We start from the raw sequence: 23,733 nt of genomic DNA, 5'->3' as shown, positions 1-23,733 counted from the left end.
GGACATAAACTTAATTCCCCATTGGTTTTTCCCAGAGGCTTCTGAGGCTTCACGTAATTAACCTCTAGATAGATGGCAGATAGTGGCTGTGTCTTACAACAGTCTTTTCCTCACATGAGCTCCTTACTTCCTGAATGACCCTCCCTGTCTTTAATGCAGACCAAACCTTCTTCCCAGATGCTGAGCAGAAACTCAACCCCTGTTACACAACACACCCAGCTACTCAACCTTCTCCACATAGAAGCATTTTAATAGCCAACCTGGTTCTTTTTGTCTCTGTGATGGATAGGTGGAAGAGCCACTAGAACCGTGAGAGGCTGAATTCATTTCCAGGTGTTAATGCTGCCACAGGTTCAAAGGGAGGTGCACGGGAGAGGTGCTTTCAATTAAATTCACACAGCCATTAAACATGGGGGGACTTGTTTCTAAATCTATCTATTGGACATCTGACCTTAGCACATGGGGCTGTAACAATACAGAAAACCAGGAATTTATTTACCCTTAACTTGCCCCCTTTTTCTTTGTTTTACATTGTAATAATAGCAATTATTATCTCATGTCCAAATCCAAGAAAGAGAGAGAAAGATGAATCCAAGAACAACTCCTCACGAAGGTACAGGAACAGTTCCATATTGTGTAAGGTGGAACATTCCTTGGATGCCTTCCCTAGGATTTTCTATAGCAGAAGCCTTCCAGCCTTCCCTCAAATGGTAGCCTACACAAAGCTCTCTCTCCACGCCAGCTACACAGGAAGAAAACTAAAAAAAGAGATAACAAGAAATCTCATAGGATCATAAGAAAGGTTCTCAATCTCATAAGAAAGTTTCTTTCCCTTGGCCCTTTGGTTTGATACTAACTGTGTGCCCTTGAATTTGATATGCAAATTCTGGTGCCTCACAGAGTAAACAATAAACGTTTAATATTAGCAATATTTTTATTTTAGATGTTTTAAATCTTCTGGTTTGGTAAGCACTGATGTTAAAATGTTCTCTCTCATCTGAACAGATTAATATTAACTTCTTATATAGCAGAATAGCATCTCATTTTAAAAGATAAACTGTCGGTCAGGTGCGGTGGCTCATGCCTGTAATCTCAGCACTTTGGGAGGCCGAGGTGGGGGATCACCTGAGGTCAGAAGTTCGAGATTAGCCTGGACAAGACAGTGAAACTTTGTCTCTACTAAAAATGCAAAAATTAGCCAGGCATGGTGGCGTGCACGTTAATCTCAGGTACTCAGTAGACTGAGGCAGGAGAATCCCTTGAATCCAGGAGACGGAGGTTGCAGTTGCCATTGCACTCCAGTCGTGGTGACAAGAGAGAAATTCTGTCTCAAAATTCAAAAAAAGAACTCCCCCCAAAAAAACAAAAAAGTAAGAAACTGTCTTTTTATCATAACTGTTGTGTCTAAAGAGGATTTAAACGTGAGGCAGACAAGAACTCAGCCACACTGAGAGAGGGTTGCAGAGAAAGCCAGGACTCAACTTGGGAGGGGCTGGGCTAATGGACAGTGTGTAGGGTTGGTTCTGTGATAGAGTTTGGACTCACATGCACACCTTGTGATACCAAGGTAGTGGTTTGGGGAGGAGAGTCAGAGGTAAAGATGAATTTTTTTTTTTTTTTTTTGTGTGTGTGTGTGTGTGTGTGTGTGAGAGAGAGAGAGAGAGAGAGAGAGAGAGAGAGAGATTTACTGCAAGATTCATCCTGAAAAGGAACAGGAGAGCAGATAAAATGTGTAAACATAGATGACACATCTTGTTTGTCTCATCAGACACTGTATTAGTCAATTCTCACACTGTTATAAAGACATAGCTGAGTTTAATTGGCTCATGGTTCTACAGACTGTTCAGGCTTCTGCTTCTGGCGAGGCGTCAGGAAACTTACAATCATGGTGGAAGGCAAAGGGGAAGCAGGCACAGTCTTCACATGACCAGAGCAACAGAGAGAGAGGAAGAGGAGTGGAAAGCGCTACACACTTTCAAATAACCAGACCTCATGAGAACTCACTATCACAAGAACAGCAAGGGTGAAATCTGTCCTCATGATCCAGTCACCTGCCACCAGGTCCCTCCTTCAACATTAAGGTTTACAATTCGACATGAGATTTGGGTGAGGACACAGAGCCAACCTCTGTCATTCCGCTGCTTCCCTCCTCCCAAATCTCATATCCTTGTCACATTTCAGAACACAATCATGCCTTCCCAAAAGTTTCCCTCAAGGCCCCTTCTCTAACATTGAGGATTACAATTCAATGTGAAATTTAGGAGGGAACATACAGCTAAACCGTGTCAGACACCATACCTTCCAAATTCCCAACCCCATAAATACGGTCAGAAACCTGCCAATACCTAGTTAACCAAATTCAAGTTAATATTTAGGACTGAGTTTATAACCTCCGCTATTCAGGGATATTTAAGTTCCCTTTTACAAATGAAATGGACCCCCTAAAAATCACCCTTCCTATTTTTTCATAAATATGTTTCTTGATAATAAGATTTAGTTGTTCCTTTTCAGAATATTTCTGCAAAAGAAGAGAGTTGGGAACTTGGATCAGCATTTCCTAAACTCAGTTTCTGAGAACACTAGTAGATATGTGAGCTCAACAAACATTCATACTAAAAATTAAACTGTAGCTATTTTGCAAAATGCTAGCTTTGCAAATGAGGCAAGCTTCTTCACATCATCACACCCTGAAACCACTAATAGGATAAATTGTGTTGTGAGGGATGTTGTATCATTTGACCAAAGTGAACAAGAGAAGACTTTAGCTCAGAGAGGCCATTTTATTTTTTCACCAAGTATTTTAAGTGACTGCACAATGTCTTTTGTCTTCAACTAGAGGCAACACAGCAGGGAGATTAAGAAGACACAAATCCTGCAGCCAGAGTGTCTAAGTTCAAATCCCAGCTCTACCACTCTCTAGCTGTGCTATCTTGAGCAATCACTTACTCTCTCTTTCTCCAGACACATCCACACACACTTTCACTTATCCCTCAGTTTTCTTATTGATAAAATGGGGATGAAAATACTACCAACTTCATGGGGTCACTGTGAAAACGAAATGAAATGAAGTTCACAGAGCAGAAGAGTCTGACACATAATAAATGATAAGTAAGCTATAGTTTATAGATAAAAACAAATTACATAGAGAACAATATTTGTGTAAAATACAAATTAAGTACAATGTTTCCCTTTATTTGTGCTGGTTAGACATCTTTACTGAGTTTTGGAATTGCACATTTTATTCCATGCCAAGTGAGAAAAATGTAAATATGAAGGGGAAAGAAAAAATAAATTCTAGTTATGTCTTAGAGAAATGATGGGACTACGGCATTTTGGGGACGGACAAGAGTGAATATGCATTAACGGCGGGGAGGTGGAGGGGGAGCTTGAACAGCCCTAGTCCATGGGCAGGTCCTGTGTAGGAATATGAGTTAGGCAGTATTATCGTAACTATTTCCAAGGTGAGCACTTTGAAAAAGAGAGAAGCTGGGTTATCTGAGCGTAAACATCAATTAGTTGACAAAATTGAGATCTGAGCACAGTATTCCATGCTCTGAAATTCACTTTACTAATCGTTACATTTTTAGTTTATTCTTATAGCAGCATCTCAAGCAATTGGTTTTATCTACACAAGGTGTCAATGAAAAACTTGTTGGCACAGATGAAATAATTCCCTCAAGGACTCAGAAATCTGGAAATCTATTCCTTTTACTCTCTTCACATCTTCTTCCCCCTACCTCCTGCTAAGTAACAATAATTGTCTGCAGCTGGTCATGAAAATTCAGTTCTAGAATTTACAATGTATCTTTAATTTTAGGCACACATGTCTTGTTTTGCAACAAAATTTTACCATAGAGTAATTGGAATTTAGATTATAAACTGCTGTTTGTCACATTTAATGGATATTTTCGTTGTTTCCACATTGTGGGGATGTGAGGGTGATGTTATGGTACTCTTGGGTGTTTTGAGTGTTACCAAAAGCTATACAAAAATGGGGCTAGTGAAAGCTGTTTTTGGAGGTGCTGAAATAATTTCAATGGGAAAATGGTCCAGGCTTCAGATGTTGAAGAAATACCTGGAATGCCATTCATTCACTTGACTCCTCCTCCCCACACTGAACATCAGCTGAAATAAGAAGCCACGTGGTGTGTTTGATTTTTGTATGTATGTTAGTACTCACAATGTTCCAAGTGATCTGAGGGGGCATGAGAGTGGGCTATGATAGATTGATTGATTGATTTTAGTGCTTCCAATTTCTCTATGAGAATAAGGACTGACCTGGTGACGAGAGGGAGTTTATAGTGTTGCATATTGCTTATCGGCACAATTTCCCTGCATGAGCATAGCTCTGTTCCAGGACCCTCGTTCAGTCTCTTCTCTAGTGATGCCTAGTGTTACACCTCCACCCCGTGTCTCTGCCCTGAGTCCATGTGTCTGACTGCCTACTCAATGACTTCACTTGGACGTCATGTAGAAGCCTCTGAGTTCACTTGTACAAAGCAGAACAACTGATTTTTCCCAACAGTTGTACAAACTTTTCTTTCCCCAACCGTCTGTGTTTCAGCAAATGACGTCGCAGTTCACTGCATTGCTCAAGCCAAATTCACATCACGTGTAGCATCCATCAGGCTTCCTTTTCTTAACATTAACGTTGTTTCCACACTGAGGGGATGTGAGGGTAATGCTATGGTACTTTTGGGTGAACTTTTACTTTTTGTAGTGCTTCCAATTTCTCTGTGACATCAAGGACTGACTTGGTGAGGAATGGGAATGACATATTAATAATGTGTTATTGATTAGTCAATGCGATCAATATTACCTTCACAATGTAGCACAAATTCATTCACTTCTTGCCATTTCTGCTGTTATTACCTTACTCCAAAGCATCACCATCCAACCAAAGAACCTCACCTGGTTTACTGCATCGTACTCAGCCTAGTCTCTTTGCTTCTGTTTTATTACCCAACATCCCATTCTCCAGACAGCTATCACAATTATGCATAGCTTTGATCAGAGTCGAGAAAAGGCCATGGGACCTGACTCACTTACTGTTTAGACTGTTGATCCATTGGAGTGACACAGGTTATTAGGAGAGAGCTTCCCTAAGGAGCAGGCAGAACTCTTCAGGAATGATGTTTCTCCTATATGGAGAAGTTAATCAGGTTTAAGCTTTAAAAGCTGTTGGATGAAAAGATGTGTTTATCACACATCACACCCTAACCACAGGACAGCAGCCTCTGTGCCCGTGCAATGTGATCAACATAAGTACAGCAGAAGTCTCATAGCTCAACTATCCTCTACCCTCACTTTACAGTGGGAGAATAAATGAATTAAATCCAAAGATTGAATCTGCTACTTTCTGCAGGGCCAGAAACCACCCTTGAGAATCCCTGCTTTATATATTGCTAAAATGCCACACCGTAGCCATTGTGTTCTCCGCCTCAAGGGAAGAAATGCTCTGACAGAGGTCAAAGGACAAAATAGAGTTCACTAATCCACAGACAGGCAACAGAAGAAGGTATTTGGTCCTTTTCTGGAGGAGATAAGTTATATACATGGAACATAATAGATGTCGAATTGCTTTCTTTGTGTGCTATTTTCTTCAGGTTTGTGTAGTTGGTGTATAATAAAGAATGGGAATTTATTTCAGATTTTGAGGTGCTTTGCAAAGAGCAGAGTGGAAATTGGGTAAGACCAGAAACAGTGCAAAAATGGCCTTAGTCTAAGATTTTCCCTAGTCTGCTTTTATTTCTGTGTCCACTGGAAGAAAGGTCTTCAATATTATATATAATTCAGGTCTATAAACCAGGATTCAACAGGCAGTCTTTGGGGTAAAGAACTTATCTGTGGTATTCAGATTAGTGATTTTAGAATCTCGGTTTTATGTGGAATCATGACTTTGGGGTGTTTCCACTTCTTTTCTCTTTTAAATTTGTACTATATGTTCATAACACTTGGATGCAAACACTGAATTTTGAAGAAAGGTGGAGGGCTAAATGTTAGTGTGAACGTTCAGTTTTCAGTGTCACTCCACCTTAATCACACACCCACCTGAATAATCACTATTCTTCCTGTCAACAGAAAAGTATAGATGGCAGGGTGGAGATCGTGTGACTATCAGAGTGAACAAAATTACAGGAAAGAAGGAAATGGACTTCATTGCCACATGTTCCAAAATAAAGGTTAAATTATGGTATTTATCACTCAAGCAATATGATTCCAAAAGTATGTTTATATGCTTTGATCAGTTAAGTGTGTTCAGCCATTCTTCCTCAGATTTAAAATGAAAGAACAAAAAAAGTCTGGCACCATGTTCTCTAGGATTATAGTCTTTTATCAAAGATTAGCAGCCTATGTTCCATTATCTAACACTCTGGAGTTCTCCCAATCTGTTGCCTTTGGAAAGCAGAATGACAAAATTCAAATTTCAAATGCAGCCAGAGAATAAATAAAGAGTGGAGATGACTCAGCCTGGAGAAAATATGACTGTTGGAGAATTACTGTAAAACAAGCCTCTGTCGAAGCTGTCAACACAAACATCCAGCACAGCTCAGAAAGACCATATATTAGTTTGTTCTCATGTTGTTAAGAAGAAATACCCTGAAAGAAAAGAAGTTTAGTTGACTCAAGGTTCTGCATGGCTGGGAAGGCCTCAGTTAACTTACAGTTATGGCTGAAGGCACCTCTTCACATAGCAGCAGGGGAGAGAATGAGTGCTGAGCACAGGGCTCAGATCTTGTAAGAACTCACTCAGTGTCACGAGAACAGTATGGGGAAACTACCCCCATGATTCAGTTATCTCCACTTGGTCCCACCCTTGACATTTGGGGCTTATTACTAGTCAAGATGAGATTTGGTTTGGGACACCGAGCCAAACCATGTCAGGCTGGGTAGAGAAGACTGAATGAATAGGGAGTTCTTAATCTTTTAACTGGTCATAAAAAAGGAAGAAAAATACCTTTGTAAAGGAGAAAGTGACTTCTTACCTATTGAAATGTGTCATACTCATTTAATTTTTGTCTTTAACTATATTAAAATATACTAAAGTGAACTGTATTTTTTCTTTGATGAAGGCTACAATTCTGATATGTCTTCAAAATACTTAAATTAAGATTTTTATTGTGTTTTCACTCCAGTGAGAAGTCATTTGTGATCACCCCATGATAAAGTATATGATCTTTCGACACATCGCATAATATTCTGTGCAAACCTCTGTATTAGTGAGGGTTCACCAGATAAACAGAACCAATAAGATGTCTGTCTGTCTATCTATAAGTCCATGTATCTACCTGTCTTTCTAGGGGGATTTAATATAAAGAAATGGTTCAAGTGATTATGGAGGCTGGTAAGTCCCAAGATTTTCAGAGTAAGCCAGCAAGCTGGAGACCCAGGAAAGCTATTGATAGTGTTACATTTCAAAGGCCAGTGGGTCTGGCCTTACATTTCAAAGGCCAGACTCAAGAAGAGCCAATGTTTCAGTTTGAGCCCAAATACTGGAAAAAAGCCAACCTAGTTCAAGGGCAGTTGAGCAAGAAGAATTTCCTCTTACATGGGGGATAGTCAGCTTTTTGTTCTATCCAAACCTCTAACTGATTGAATGAGGCCCATCCACACAAAAAAGAGCAAGTTGCTTTACTCAGTCTACTGATTGAAATGTTATCTCATCCAGAAACATCCTCACAAACACACCAGTAATCATGTTTGACCAAATATCTGGAAACCTTTTGGTTCAGGCAAGTTGACACAAAAAATTAATCATGACAACTTTCAGTAGTGAATTTATCACAGTTTGCATTTAGAACACCTAGAACTCCATAATGACTAAGACGAAGACTTTGGGTCTATGTGTTCTTAGTGGGAAGCACTGTGTTTGTTCTATCATGAGCATTAAGGAATACAGAATAAACTATTCATTAACATTGAAAAAACTGTATTTGACAAGTTAATGATAAACATTTTGGTAAAAATGTGTATTTCTTTTAATAGAAAATTTTAAAGAATTATCCTAAGTGAAAGTACATTAGATGGTGTTTTTAATTAATTAATCCGATTTTTAAAAATATATTATTTGTCTGGCTTCTTTATTTCAGTTAGTCTTTGATCTCTCAAATAATGAAGTTATTCAACCATAACTCAAGTAACAAAGTGTCCAGACATACTTGGAAAATCTCTCCAAGAGAAATGAAACTATGAACATTTATATATCTCCATTAAAAATGTGTCTAATTCAAATATTAAAAATCTGAATTTATAAGAATTTTAGCAGTTTTAATATCTGCTGATTTGTCTTTTAATAACTTTCAGAATTAATTTTGTGTAAATATTTTTCTTTTCTCATTTTTTTCCCAGACATAAACTCCACAAAGTGAAATGGCATGCAGATAAAGAGGATGCTTTTTTTTTTTTTTTTTTTCAGTGTCTGGCAAAAGAGTAATTGTAAAATTAAGAGGATTCTTAGTATTTGACTTTTGTTCAATGTTGTCTCACCCATGGAGTTTTTCCTGTGCTGTAAGACTTAGATCTGTAATGTTAATAATTAAAAGCTTAAAAAGTAATGTCTATGCTCAAACAACCTATAATGTTACCCCTAAAACAATGAGAAACAATGACAAGTTAACTAATACGAATCCTTTAAATTGTGTGAATGTGTGGTGTAGGACTAAAGTTGTAGTTGTTTCTTAGATTTAAAACAGAGCTACCTCCTTGACTATAAACTTTTGTTGCTATGTTGGGAAATTAGTTTGGCCTTAAATTTTCTTCTGTGAATAATAAAACTTTCCTTGGAGACTGGATTCATGGCAAATTCTCTTTAGGAAAACATGCTCGAATTTGACACATTTGTAAAACCGTTGCTCTTTGGGACTACTGGCTTCTGACCTCTGAATCCTAATAACTATTCTAAGGCCACAAATGTACCAAATATTGTCCAGAAGAGCCGTTCATTGGCTCCTTACTTCCTCAGCCTCATTGCTTGTAGAAACTGTGCTTCTCATATCCTGTTTATGGGTCTCCAGGCTATGGTCTTCCTACTTGGTTATCTCAAGCTACAGCTGCTCCCAGTTGGTGCCTCCAACAACAGTTTTAACATACTTCATTTTCTATGGGAGACTCATGCCTGAACTCAACTTCTCTATGTGTAGGTAGTGTCTACATACAGGTATTGACATAATGTATATTCCTTTTATCCTTTATGTTTTATAAGAAGAGAAGGGCACCAAAACATTTAGGGGGCGGTAATGAATAGATTGAATACATTTATACTGGAGGTTATCTAAGAAAGAGGCTTTCAATTTTCATACAGTGTGGGAGAGAGTTAATAAGTAAAAAGGAAATAGTTGAAACGACATCTCTAACAATATTGGTTCATAGGGAATAATAAGAGGGAAATGGGCATTGTTTGTGGAAAAATGCTACCACATAGGTTGACGTAAAATTTTATATTAACTAAACTATTTTGATAGACTTTGTTCTTTCTATCTTTTCCCCAAATGACCGGCATAAAAACCTATTGATTAAGCAAATTAAGTTTGTTAGGCTGTAGCAGTAAGAAAAAAGAAAAACCTTAACAGAGTCTCATTGGAGTCTCTAAGCAGTGATACTATGGAAGTATATAGATGCTTTAGAACCTGGGATATGTGATTTAAAGGTAGATATTTCAAGGTGTGGAGCTAGTTGGAATAAGGAAAATTTTGTATGATAAAATACCTTTGGTTTTGCAGGCACAGCAAAGAAGTGAGAATCTTGAAGTAAGCCCTAATGAGCTAATTTAGTTTAATAGACAAGTGGTTTAGTTGGTTCATATTCTTATCTTCCAGGAACAAGTAATTCCTGGAACAATAATATAAGCTATTTTTACTTGACCTTGGTATAATAAGGATGCTTGGTCCTAGTATTGTTTAACACAGAGACAGGAATTAAGCTGGTTTAAGTTCTTGGTCTTAAACTGACCTATTATACCATCCCAGAAGTTCTTAGAGAGCTATATAAAAACGCTAAGGATTTTTTTCTCAGCTATCTACCATTTCCGAAACACAAATTTTCACCAAAACACAAATTCACAAATGCAAGATTCTACCATAGTCAATATTCACTATAGTGCTCCTAGTGCGAGAGGAATCATGATTGGACTCTGGATTCCCATAGTCAACATTCACTATAGTGCTCCTAGTGCGAGAGGAATCATGATTGGACTCTGGATTCCCATAGTCAATATTCACTATAGCGCTCCTAGTGCGAGAGGAATGATGATTGGACTCTGGATTCCCATAGTCAATATTCACTATAGCGCTCCTAGTGCGAGAGGAATCATGATTGGACTCTGGATTCCCGTTGGAGATTGACTTTCCCAGTAGTTTCGGGAGCACGCTGGTTACATAATAGTGTGACCCCAACAGGCTGTACTGTGTTTACTCTGAAAACCTTTCTGGGAAAATTTTTAACTACATTCAATATATTTTCAGTTTGAACAAAATAAAGTGGTCCAGAAATATCAGGTTATTAGGATGCTTTTACAGTCCATCTTTGAAGAGTGGTAGAAAAATATATCTAGGTCTATCTTAAATTCAGGCTATTTTAAAAAGTGAAAATTGTTACCTTACTAAGAGTCCTCATGATGTCTTAGCTCAAAAGTCATTATAGAAAGGCTCAAGAAAACTTCATGTGTTCGTTTTTGTCTAAGATTTAACTTAAGGAACATTTTTCTCATTGGCATATTCCTGAAGAATCAGCAATATGCCTGCCATAAAATATTAACTCCTTGCATGTCTGAAGAAATTTTGGATACCACAGAAAACTGTCATCAGATCTCAAAGATTTGGTATATGAAAATATTCTCTTCATAAAGACTTGTCTTAATACGAACCTCTCTGTGGTAGATGGGTAGCAAATTTTAAAGATTGAGTGCAGAAGTGTTCAAGGTCATTCAACTAGGACATGAGAGAGTTGAAAGTGGAACCAGTCCTTCAACAATTAGTTGAGTGTTTTATTTTTTTAACTGCCATTCTGCTTTGAATATAGGAATATGACTTCAAGACCTGCACATAATGAGGTCAAGCATTTTCTCTGTTTAAAAAAGTAATTATCTTTATACGTGGGATGCCTTTCTAGACACTCTGAGCAAGTCTGGATATGAAGAAAAATAATTAAATTTCTTGCTAGTCACCAAAGCTGTTGTCAGCTACAGCCTTGTGGGATGGGAGGGTGAAAAAGGGATTTGGCCTGAGGCCCTCAAGTGTTGTGTTTTTAAATGCGGGCCTTCTCCAGAAGAAAGTCCTTGCTTCAGAGCATTTCAAATGAGGCAAATAATTAATTAAAATTTTCCATATATTATGATATACCTCTATAAAACATAATAAAAGTAACGACTAGAAAAAGAATGTGAAAAAAGTACATAAAAAACCCAAACCAACATTTCTTTATTATTACGACATTCAACTTACTCAAAATTATTGAAATTTCTTTACAAGTTTCAAAATACGGACTCTCAGTTTCTGTATTTATCTTGCCGTGGACCTACACAGTTCACAGAATAGCGCTGGTCCTTGGGCCACACTTGAGCGGCGCTGCTTTAAGTCATGGTCAGATTGAAGACTTACAGGCTGATGTATTTAAGGAGTGTGATGAAGCTTTTCACAAAGCTCAGAATTAGATGGGGAAGACAAAACCCCCTCTCTTGACCACACCTATTAGTTAGCAATGCTCTCCTTCCTCTTAGAATCTTACCCTGAATCTCTTAGGGTATTCATTATTTATTTATTTAGAGACTGGGTCTCCCTCTGTTGCCCAAGCTAGAGTGCAGTGGTGCCATCTCAGCTCACTGCAACCTCGGCCTCCTGGGCTCAAACGATTCTCCCACATCAGCCCCTCAAGTAGCGGGGACCACAGGCACATGCCACCACACCCGACTAATTTTTGTATTTTGTGTAGAGACGAGGTTTCTCCATGTTGCCCAGGCTTGTCTCAAACTCCTGAGCTCAAGTGAACTGCCCGCCTTAACCTCCCAAACTGCTGGGATTGCAGGAATGGGCCATTGCACCCGGGTATGTTTTATTTTAAGTTGGTGGTATTTTATGCATGTTTTATTTCTGTCTCTAAAATGTAATTTCCTTTAAAAGAAGTTCTGTGTCTAAATCACATGTATAGGGTTCACTGCTCAGCTCGGCTTGACTATAACTGATCAATAAATATTTTCTTACTCAATGAATGCACCCATCATCATAAATATAACAAAGTAATGTAAAGGACATTATAGTCTAAAGTTAGTGGTAATCAAATACCGTAATCTTATTCTTAATTTGTAAAAGGTTCAAATCCTGCTAGATATAAAATAATCAGAAGTAGTCTTGTATTTTAGGTTGAATTGTTTCTGCTAAAATAATATGCTGAACTCTTAACCTCAACACGTGGGAGGTGACCTTATTTGGAAATAGAATCTTTGTAGATATTGTTAAGATAAGATGAGGTTATTACGATGGGCTCTGATTCAGTATATCTAGTTTGGTACAGAGAGAAGGGAGAGGAACAGAAGGAAGAGAGCCATGAGAAGTCAGAGGCAGAGATCAGAATTATGCCACCACCAGCCAAGGAACACCGAGGGCTACCAGTCACTCTACTAAGCAAGAACATTCTTCCGAGAAGCCTCTGAGGGAGCATGACGCTGCCAACACCTTTATTTTGGATTTCTGGGTCTCTAAGATCATGAGGGAATATATTTTTGTTGTTTTAAGCTGCACGTGGAACTTCAGTAAAGCCTGGGCAACAGACAAAAATCCTCAGGCATTCAGCTCTTGGGCGGAGGCTGTAGCCCAGTGGTTCAGATTCTGCGCTTAAAAAGAAGATGAAGTCCAATCGCCTAATTGTCCAGCATCAAAAGTCAAACAAACTTCCTCAGACCGAGAGAGGAAAATACCGGGTACATAATTGGCTTGTCTCATTGTCTGGAACAATGGAGTCATCTTTTTTCTTACAAGACAGAGAGACATGATACTCACAATTAACAATTTCTAAGTCTCAGTGTGTCTCACGCTGTTTGCTACTTGAATTCTTTTTTTTCTGAACATCATTAGTTATTTCCTGCAAGAATGGTAACACACTTTTAAAGAACTGTCTAATTGCCAAGTTTTTCATGCCAACTGCAATTTCTCTCCACTGATTTATTGTTCAACCTATTTGAAAGAAAATATTGTTATTTTACAGGATTTGAGTTAAGGTGCTTATCAAAATAACATTCAAATATGAAATCACATTCAAAGAGCATATATTGATTCGTACAGTTTAAAAGCTTAGGTACGTATTGGCGGTAATACATTAAGTACAGAGAGGTGAATAAATATGTGCAGAATCAAGTATATAAAAGAAAAAAATCAGTGCTATTGCCCATTAGGTACAATATAATGTGTATACAATTTATGAATTCAAATATATGAAGTTGATAGTAAATGAATGATAATTCTCAAACCTATCCTAGATTTATTTAACCATAAAAAATCCTTTAATTCCTAATAAAAACTGGAAAACATTTAAGAAAAATTGAAGTGGAAACAAGAATGGGTTGAGATGGATGAGCAGGTTTAAAACAAAGTGATACAGTAAAAGCAATCTATTAAAATATCAACTGTCCTTAAAAGTGAAAAGGGGACCTTAAAGTTGAACTCAAGAGCATAACTTTCAGATGCTATTATACCTGTGAAAGAAGAAGCAGTTATCCGCAATATTTTTAAAGGTCAAAGATATATTCAGAAATAGGTCAGCAGGAACGCGTGGCAAGATGCCACACCAGCCCTGAGAAAGGTGGCTCCGCACCCCAGCTGCCCTGCAGGCCATCTCTGATGATTGATAAGAGCTGGGCAAGAGTGGTTGTGAACAGGTCAGGAATGTGGTCGTTGAAGGTGCCGTCAACATCTGCCGCTATGTTTGATGTATGTGTAAGGCGGCAGTAGAAGAAAATGTTTGAGCGATTGATTCTGAGAATATTTGCTAGTCTCCAAAAGTCAAGTGAATCTAGTAACAAATTGAATTGATAAATACAGGCACTCTTCTGGCATAGGACTTAAAAGTCAAACATCAGCTTTTACACATGTGATTTTCACCCTTTGTTAGAAGGGGATTCTAATTAAAAAAATAAGTAAATCTGGCATTTCAATAACGCTGAAAATACAAAGAATGGCAAAGCAAAAGAAGGCATGGTAACTAAAAAAAGGCACAGACAACATGGAGATATTGACCTATCTAATATTTTCCATATGGAAGACACCCCTCTAAATGTGTTCTATCAACCACTGTCAATCTATTGCATCTTCAACATTCCCATCAGGTAGGTTCCACTTCAGAAATGAAGAAACAAAAACTCAGAGAAGTTAACTTACTTGTCCAGGGTCACACAGCTAGTAAAAGCTGGAGGTGGGGTATCCAGGCAGCCTGTCTCAAGTTCAGTGGCCAATTCTTGTCATAAAATAATACTGACAATCTGATACCTGCATGATTTCAGTGTTGTATATTTTCTGAGCTACCATTCTTTTGATATATAGTCTTTCACCTCGATACTCATAGCAGATTTTTTTCAAGCTATCTACAGTTTCACTTAGAGAAACAAGAAAGGCTGGAAATACAATGCGTCTTAATAGGTTATTAAACAAATTGAGAACTAGGAAACACGATTAATAGACAAAATAATCAATCCTTTATCTCTTTCTGCTTTACAGAAGTTTTGTTTTGTTTTTCTTCTTATTGCAAAGCAGAACAATACCTCCAATTAACTTCCTAGCATGACAATGCTTATTTAAAAAGCAATTGGCATGAGGCTTGTCCCAATATTAGATTCATTATTTAGATCACAGACAAAGTGCTTTTTTTCACTCATTAGCTTGTGTATATTCTTTTAAAAAGCCAAAGATAAGTCCTATATGTGCAGAAATATTGATTGTGGAGATAATTTCTACTACTAGACAGTGCCGCTGTATTTAATTGATGAAATAGAGGCAAATGTGAGTTAATAGGTGAAATCCAAAGGAGTAACAAATGTCATTGGCAATTTTTTAACCCAAGAAACTTCCATATTAACCTCAATGAAATTAACTGTTAATATTTGTATAAAACATGACAGATTTTTGAAGATGGTTGAAAATCATAATAGGATATGCAGAATACATTAAGTTCTGAACATAACATTTATAAAGTGAATTCATCATTTTTCGATTTTAAAATTAAAAGTTAACTTTGATTTCAACTTTGAAAATTAGCTCAGTTGACTGAAGCTAAATATAGTAGGTTGATCACATATGCTTATCAATGTGGTTTTTTTGTTTGTTTGTTTTATTTTGTTGGTTTGAGACAAATTTCACCCTGTTGCCCAGGCTGGGCTGGAGTTCAGTGGTGCGATCTTGGCTCACTGCAACCTCAGCCTCCCAGGTTCAAGTGATTCTCATGCCTCAGGCTCCTGAGTAGCTAGGATTACAGGCGTGAGCCACCATGCCCAGTTAATTTTTGTGTGTGTATTTTTAGTAGAGACAGGGTTTCGCCGTGTTGGCCAAGCTGGTCTCAAATTTCTGACCTCAAGTGATTCGCCTGCCTCAGCTTCCCAAAGTGCCAATGTTGTTTTTTGATAGCTAACTAGGATTGCTATTGCTACTGGCCTTTTCCAGTGGGCAGAGCTAATAATTTTATTTTTAATATACAAAATATTTTTAGATAGATATTTCTAATTCAAACTTAAAAGTGTTGAATTTTTACTTGACTTTTGTGAGTTTATATTTGTATCTTTTTCTTCTACTGAAAATCTTAACAATGCAATTTTAATTTGCTCTATCATACATTTATCAATTTATATTTTGAGTTTATATTTGTATCTTTTTCTTCTACTGAAAATCTTAACAATGCAATTTTAATTTGCTCTATCATACATTTATCAATTTATTCATATTCACCTATTAACTTATGTATATATAATCTCATAATTTCCAGATAAAATATTAATAATGAAAGAGCTTATAATTTCTTTGCATTCATTGTTTTTGAAACTGTCTCACCAGGGATATGTGGTTTATATACTGTGTTTTAAAATCAGTTAGTTTGATTGGGCCACCAATGGAAGAAAGAGTTAGGCTAAATTTATTTATGTTATTTTTGTTTACTATTATTATTTAATTTTTGTGGGTACATAGTAAGTGTATATATTTATGGGGTACGAGAGATATTTTGATACAGGCATGCAATGTGAAATAAGTACATAATAGAGAATGAGGTATCTGTACCCTCAAGCATTTATCGTTTGAGTTACAAACAATTCAATTACACTCTTTAATTTATTATAAAGAAAATGTGCACATACACACAATGGAGTAATATTCAGCCATAAAAAAAGAATGGGATCCAGTCATCTGCAACAACATGGATGGAACTGGAGATCATTATGTTAAGTGAAATAAGCCAGGCACAGGGAGACCAATATCGCATGTCCTCACTTACTTGTGGAATACAAAAATCAAAACAACTGAACTCATGGACATAGAAAGTAGAACAAAGGTTTGCAGAGGCTGGGAAGTGTAGTGCAGGTCTTGTGGGTGGGGGGAGGGTGGGTTAGGGGGATGGTTAATAAGCTATATTTAGGCCAAATCATTTTTTAGTTCCTCTTACAATCTTTGGTTATTGAATAGAAATGTTAAGACCTGATCAATCAAGTTTTAAGTGAATCTAGTATAATTTCAGAAAAGGTTATAACTGTACTGTAAGTATATATTTCTTTGAATCATGCAATTTAATGGTTTTTTTTTTTTTTCCTGTACTACATAATCATTTGGAGTAGCTCCTCTGTAGCAGAGATGAATTATAAAATGGCAGCCATGGGCAGCTCCTAGTGCCTCTGATTATCTCTTGGCACTGTCTCTTCCCTATTATTTCTTCTCTTTCACCAACAGTGATTTTCTTTTTTTCTTTATTTTATGTATTTGTAATATACTTTATGTTCTAGGGTACATGTGCACAATGTGCAGGTTTGTTAGATATGTATACATGTGCCATGTTGGTGTGCTGCACCCATTAACTCGTCATTTACATTAGGTATATCTCCTAATGCTATCCCTACCTCCCCCCACTCCACAACAGGCCCTGGTGTGTGATGTTCCCCTTCCTGTGTCCAAGTGATCTCATTGTTCAATTCCCACCTGTGAGTGAGAACATGCGGTGTTTGGTTTTCTGTTCTTGCGATATAGTTTGCTGAGAATGATGGTTTTCTATATACAAATAATATTCAAACGCCTCACTTTTATCTCGAGCTGGGAGGAGAAAGATGGTAAAGACAAGCTGAGCACATTGTTTCCCTGGGCAAACCCACACACCACTGGATTCTGCCCAATCGCTTATGCACATTCCATGAAACGGAGGCCTTTCAGGAATGTCTACATCCCGGTGCAATGATGATGCGCTGCTTTGTCCTTATCAATAGGATTTTTGAAGTCCTAGAGTTTGCTTTGACAATTTAGCTAAAAAGAATACCTGTATAAATGTCTTCATTGCTTAGAGAACCTTGCACCTTGAATAAGCACAATGGACCTTTGAGGAAGAAGGAAAGGGAGAGGTACTAGAAGAGGGTAGAGATAGACTCAGGGGGGCAGTCACTTTCTGCAGAGTTCCAGGTGGATGGCACAGATCGGGGCTGGGATCCAGAGTCCTTCCCCAGGCCACAGCATTTTTTGAAACGGCTTTCCCCTGTAGCTTTTTGTAAGTAGCACAAGAATATTCTGCGTACTAATAGGATTTAAGGGATGGAAGAACAGAGCAGAAGTAAAGTACTGCCGGAGAAAGACTGGAGAAATTGAACCCAGGCAACTTGGGTTTGAGTTCAACTTCTAACATTTAATCATTGCGTGGACTTGGTCAGGTGATTTATGTTTTCTTTTTTCTTTCTCCACAGCCTGTGAGATGAATGGATAAATAAAATAATGAGAAAATAGTAAATTGAAGGTATTCTGAAAATATTTCTTGAGAAAGCAAAAGAGAAAATATAGAAGGAAGGAAGAAAAGAGGGGGAGAGGAGAGAATGTAGGAGGACAAAAAGAAGGGATGAGAATGTAAATTTTACTCACTGTACTAGTACTTTTGGCAAGCAAGAATTGTCACCTCTATTTTAAACATAAAATTGAATTTTTAATTCTGTTTGACCTCGAAGCTGGCTTGAGGTTCAATATCAGTTTCCTGTGTGGGTCTTGAACTTCATTTTATCATAGAAGAGTATTAGGCTTAACAGGTTCTAGACAGAAGGAGGAACCTGTTTTCTGTTTTCTGGTTTCTGATGGTAACAGCAGGCACTGGGTCTGGTGAAGACTCACAAGTGTATTCAAAGCTGAGCTCCACTGGACTCTTTCTTGCCGAGCCATGCAGGCCATAGAGAAACATCACAAAACCTCTCCAGGATGAGAGCATTAGGAGAGAGTCCTCAGGGCACCTCTGTGCAAAGGGTGGCTTTGAGGAGGGCCCAGTTCTTTACTTTTCCAAAGAACCCAGATCCCTTTGCTCCCCTATCTATCCGGTGGCAATACAGCTTATTTTATCCCTTCTCTGTTGTAAACAAATGTGGCTAGATTATAAGTTGGGTCTAGACTTTTCAACAAAGAAGGAGTTTTTCTCTTTTTAGGAATTCTTCCTAGCAACTCTAGAATTTCTCTTTCTTTTTTCTTTTTAAAATGTGAAATATAATAAGACACTTCCAACCTCCCATCCACTTGCTCCTCTCCAGCAGAAGGGAAAGGAGAGCCCCAGTCCTGAAGCACAAGGCCTAACTCTGATGACAGTGGGGCCTGGAGAGGAGAGGCAGGACATTCACGCACTCAACCAACAAATGTGAATACATCAAGTGTCTTTCAAGCCCTAATGTTACATCACTGAAAAAATAGGTAAAAAATGATCTGTTCATAGAAAGCACATTTTAGTAAGTGAGACAGAATTTAACTGAATAAATAAGACTCTCAAGGAGGCTAGGCAGTGGTGAGGTGGTCAATCTCCCAGAGAAAAAGTAGGCTTCGTCATTGACTTTGTTTAGAATTGGGAGTGCATGGTGAAAATGAAAAGTGGAAGATTTTATTTTATCACGTCTTTAATTTTTCTACGGTTGCACCCTTCATTGCCTGTACCCAGGCAGGCTCACCCCGCCTCCCTAATGTGGTATGCCACTGACAGGTAGCAAATGGTGATAAGTACTACGGAAGATAAACAGAGCAGGGGGAGGTGGCACAGGGCAAGAAGCTGGGAATACGGAGATTACGGGGATTTTATCCAGGGCAGTCAGATATGATCACATAACTGAAGGGGTGCGGGAGGAGAAGAGAGTCCTCTGGCATCCCTCAGCCCATTTCTGATTTTTGCAGCAGATACTTGTCTGCAAGGACGGGCTCATTTTGGCTAATGGCATCTCACTTCCAGCACTAGCTGTGAGTCGGACTTTCTGTGCCAGGGCCTTCTCCATCATAGCAGAAGCCTTCATCCAACCAGAGACGGAAGCCTCCGGTGGATGACTTAGGCAGACAGTTCTTGGAGCCCTTCTGAACGTGTCTAGGCAGGGCCTAGCAGCAACCCCGGCAATATTCCATTCTTTAGTATTTTCCTCTGTTTAACCTTCCACTCCCTCATTTGTTTCTTTTTCAGGAAGCCCCAGATAGGGAAGTAAGGCTCTCTGGCAGTGGAGTATTCCAGCGGGAGGAGAAGGCTGTAGAAAGCTGCCTCTTATATACTAAGTACAGAAGGAGGCCAGTGTTCTGGAAAGATCCATGAACAAGGGAAAGAGCAAGGGGAAGTGCTTAGAGGTAATAAGGGCCACGTTGTATAAGACAGCTGCAGCATTCCTTTCAGAGAATCCCCGGGCCTGCAAAAACAAATTCAGTGTAATTAGTAGCGGAAAATACTGCAAAACATTCACTTGTGAGTAAACAAGTACCGGGAAAGGAAGAAAGACATGGCATCAGTAGATGTGAGTTCGGAGAGGACATCATACTCTACCTATATTCATACCTGAGTATTGTCTGAGCCCACCAGACAAAACATTGCCACCTTTTCCTTTTTCAGTCATTCTGAAAGACTGTACTCCTGTGCCTTCCTGTCTTGTCATTTCTTCTTTCCAAATGATGTTTATGCTTTTGTCTATTTCTCCGGCAAAAAGTCTTCCGATTTCTCTTATTTGTAGCATCCAAATCCAGTGATATGTACAACTTCCCCCCAGCCATTTATTACAGCATGTGACTCTCGCCAAGGCACACAGAGAGAAAGAGATGGAGACAGACTGAGCAAGCTTTTCTTTATTTCGGTGCGTAAAATGGTAAATATACATCACAAGAGAGAATACTGATGAATTTGTTTTATGGGCACCTTGAAATAGATACATTTATGTTCAAGGAAACAACTGTAAAGCTAAATTATGATAACAAGCGTTTCTACTTTAGAGTCTATAGCGTTTTAAAGAATAAACTCACTAAAATTTGATATGCTTATAAAAATACACTATATAAAGTTATTTAGTAATCATTCATTGCTTCAGAACCCTTTCCAAAGACACGGTATAGCACCTGTCACATATTTATGTTCAAATATAAAGTCTAATATTCTTAGCTTTTGAGTGTCTGTCTAGCAAATAATGAGGACCATTTGGGCATAGATTTAAAACTCTGGAAAAGAAAGAAGCAATTGGACAGGATAGTTCATAATAAAGGAGATGTCCATTGCATTTTGAATAAATGAACGAAAGTGTGCTTACCAGCAAGTCTGGCTGTCTAGCCTCAGCTAAACCCTCACTTTTGTTCAGCTCTCCTAGTAGGCATGTCTTTATTATCATACTATTGCATTCTTCACAAAAGCTACCCTGAAATACTTTCCCACTTTTTAAAGCGGTACACTCAAACCTGTTTCATTTCTTTGCTTCTACAGACTGTCTTCTGCTCTGCTGTAGGTCAAAGCCATCTGCATTTAAACTCTCCCTGGATTCACGAATAGTATTAGTAAAGCTAAAACGTTCCAAACCTTGCTCTGAAATTGCAAGATGCTGTCACTTTCTAGTTTCTTTGTAGCAACTAATACATAAGCTCTTGTATTGTGGTAGTATGTGAGCATGTCTTATATTTTTCATTTGATTTATTAAATAAGTAAATATGCATTTAATGTTGAAAATTAGGAAATTATTTTATACAGATATATGATATATATATATATAAGACAGCAGATGTCTGCAGATATAACAGATCTGCTGTCATATATATGTGATATCATGTATATATAAAACAACTTCCTAATTTTCAATATTAAGTACATATTTACTTATTTAATAAATATATATAATCATATATGTCTAATGTATCATCTATGTCGTGAGATGAAGTTTCGCTGTGTTCCCCTGTCTGGTCTCAAATTCCTGGGCTCAAGCAATCCTCCTACCTTAGCCTCCCAAAGTGCTGGGATTATAGGCATGAGACGACGTACCTGGCTGCTTTGGGAAGTTTTATTGGAGTTAAACACACAGAAGTGAGAGAAATAAGATTATCTAATATACAGAGTTTATATTCCAAATGGGAGCAGAGGGAAAATGCAGAAGTAAATGATGAAATACACAAGATTATCTGAGATAATCGTCAGTGCTAAGAGAATCATAAACTCAGTGATCCGAAGGACTGCATTTGAAGTTACAGTGTGAATGGGGCTTGGCTAATTTTGATAGGTTGGTAAGAAGTTCTGGGAAAAGTATGTGAGATGCAAGTATTGAAGATTCTTAAAACTTTGAGCTCAAAGATTCTATCTCATTTTTAGTCTTTGCTATGAATATTTATATATTTTTTATTTTTATTTTTTGTCATTGGCTAAATTAGATACTATCTAGTCATCTATGGTTCTTTCCAAAGCAAGTACTAAACACACATATTATGCAATGAGTGAATGAATGAACTCCTAGTAAGTACAAAAGCATAACATAATCAAAAGCAAAAAGCAGTACACAAAAGTGTTTTACAGACAAAATTTTAGACAATGAAATGTAAAATTGTATTATGTTTTCAGTGGTGAATTCTTCCTCTTGATATATAAAACTATGGGAGACTTTTTTTTATTTTTTATCTCTCTTCCGTTTTATATACTTCAATATATATTAGCTAAAAGGTAGTACTTTTAAATATTTCAATAGTATCTCATTGCTTTCTTTAACTTTAGTACTAATAAATTTTGATGACATTACATTTTGTGGCATATATTAAATCTAGACTAACTAGTGTAAACTAGCCATTTATCAACTCACTGTTCCTTAGTTAAACTGAACTTTGATCTATTATATTCTCATTTGCTTCTTTCATTCCTGACATGAAAATTTTCTTTATATGCCACCTGCTCATACATGGCATCTATCTTGTTAAAGTGGAAAGAACAGAGTTTTTTCCCTTAAGAGTGCAATGTCCATCTTAATGAGATAGAAGATGTTTAGATGTTCATCACTAACTAGACGACACAGAAAATTCCCTTAATAAATGTTGGCGTATAAAATAATAACATGAGGGCAATGATGCCTTAGAATTTCTGCATTCTAAATTAAAGGAAGTCATTGAACACAGTTATAACAATAGCATGGAATAGCTTTTCCATCAATATTTTGTTTCTTCTATCTGAATACAATAGAATAGTCATGTAACAGAAAATCTATGTTCTTATATACTTAATATTTTATTTTGGAGAGTTTAACTTCTCAAGTGAATTTCATTTTCATATATAATTCAGATAAAATGTGTCTAATTCCTCTTGAAATTTTCTTTTTTATTTTTTTTTTTTTTTTTTGAGACGGAGTCTTGCTCTGTCCCCAGGCTGGAGTGCAGTGGCCGGATCTCAGCTCACTGCAAGCTCTGCCTCCCAGGTTCACGCCATTCTCCTGCCTCAGCCTCCCGAGTAGCTGGGACTACAGGCGCCCGCCACCTCGCCCGGCTAGTTTTTTGTATTTTTTAGTAGAGACGGGGTTTCACCGTGTTAGCCAGGATGGTCTGGATCTCCTGACCTCGTGATCCGCCCGTCTCAGCCTCCCAAAGTGCTGGGATTGCAGGCTTGAGCCACCGCGCCCGGCCGAAATTTTCAATACCTTATACATTAATCAATGTTAAAGAATTTAAAATTTACAGCACTATAAAATCAACATTTTGAAAAAAAAGGATAAAGGGAACATTTTATTTATGAGTATGAAGTAATTTGATAAGGATTATGTGTTTTCTTTGTTTACCTATTTTTAATTCATTGATTCATTCTTTCAGAGGCCTTTGTTGATATATACTATGGGCCAAGTCTTACATATATGCCCTATTCATAATTAAATGTGTGGATATCCTACTGCTAATATGAATACTACATGCTTTTGTTGATAGAGCAAAATTTCAACTGGCTGCTTCTTACAATGGTCAATTATTTATGGCACATTTTGAAAATGCTCTAATAATGGAATTAAAATAGACTATCAATTTTTTGTAATATTAAAGGAATTTAATATTTAGTTTTGCAGTGTTCATTTCTTGGAACATAATTCTGAATAAGACATGATTTAAAGATGACTTTACAAGATATGTATTCCTTGTGTAATTTCTTCATGCTAGGTACTGCTCTGCTTATATATAGAGTAAAAATTTAAAACAATAAGATGGAAAAGTAAACCACTGAGATGATTCAAATAGAAAATTATGTTGTAGTTTATTTCAAAATGTTTCACATAAACTAGACTTTAAGTTTACTTAGGAGGAT

The sequence above is a fragment of the Macaca nemestrina genome, chromosome 16 (genome assembly GCF_043159975.1).
Source record: "Macaca nemestrina isolate mMacNem1 chromosome 16, mMacNem.hap1, whole genome shotgun sequence".
Lineage (NCBI taxonomy): Eukaryota > Metazoa > Chordata > Mammalia > Primates > Cercopithecidae > Macaca > Macaca nemestrina.
Note: the sequence above shows the minus strand (reverse complement) of the source record.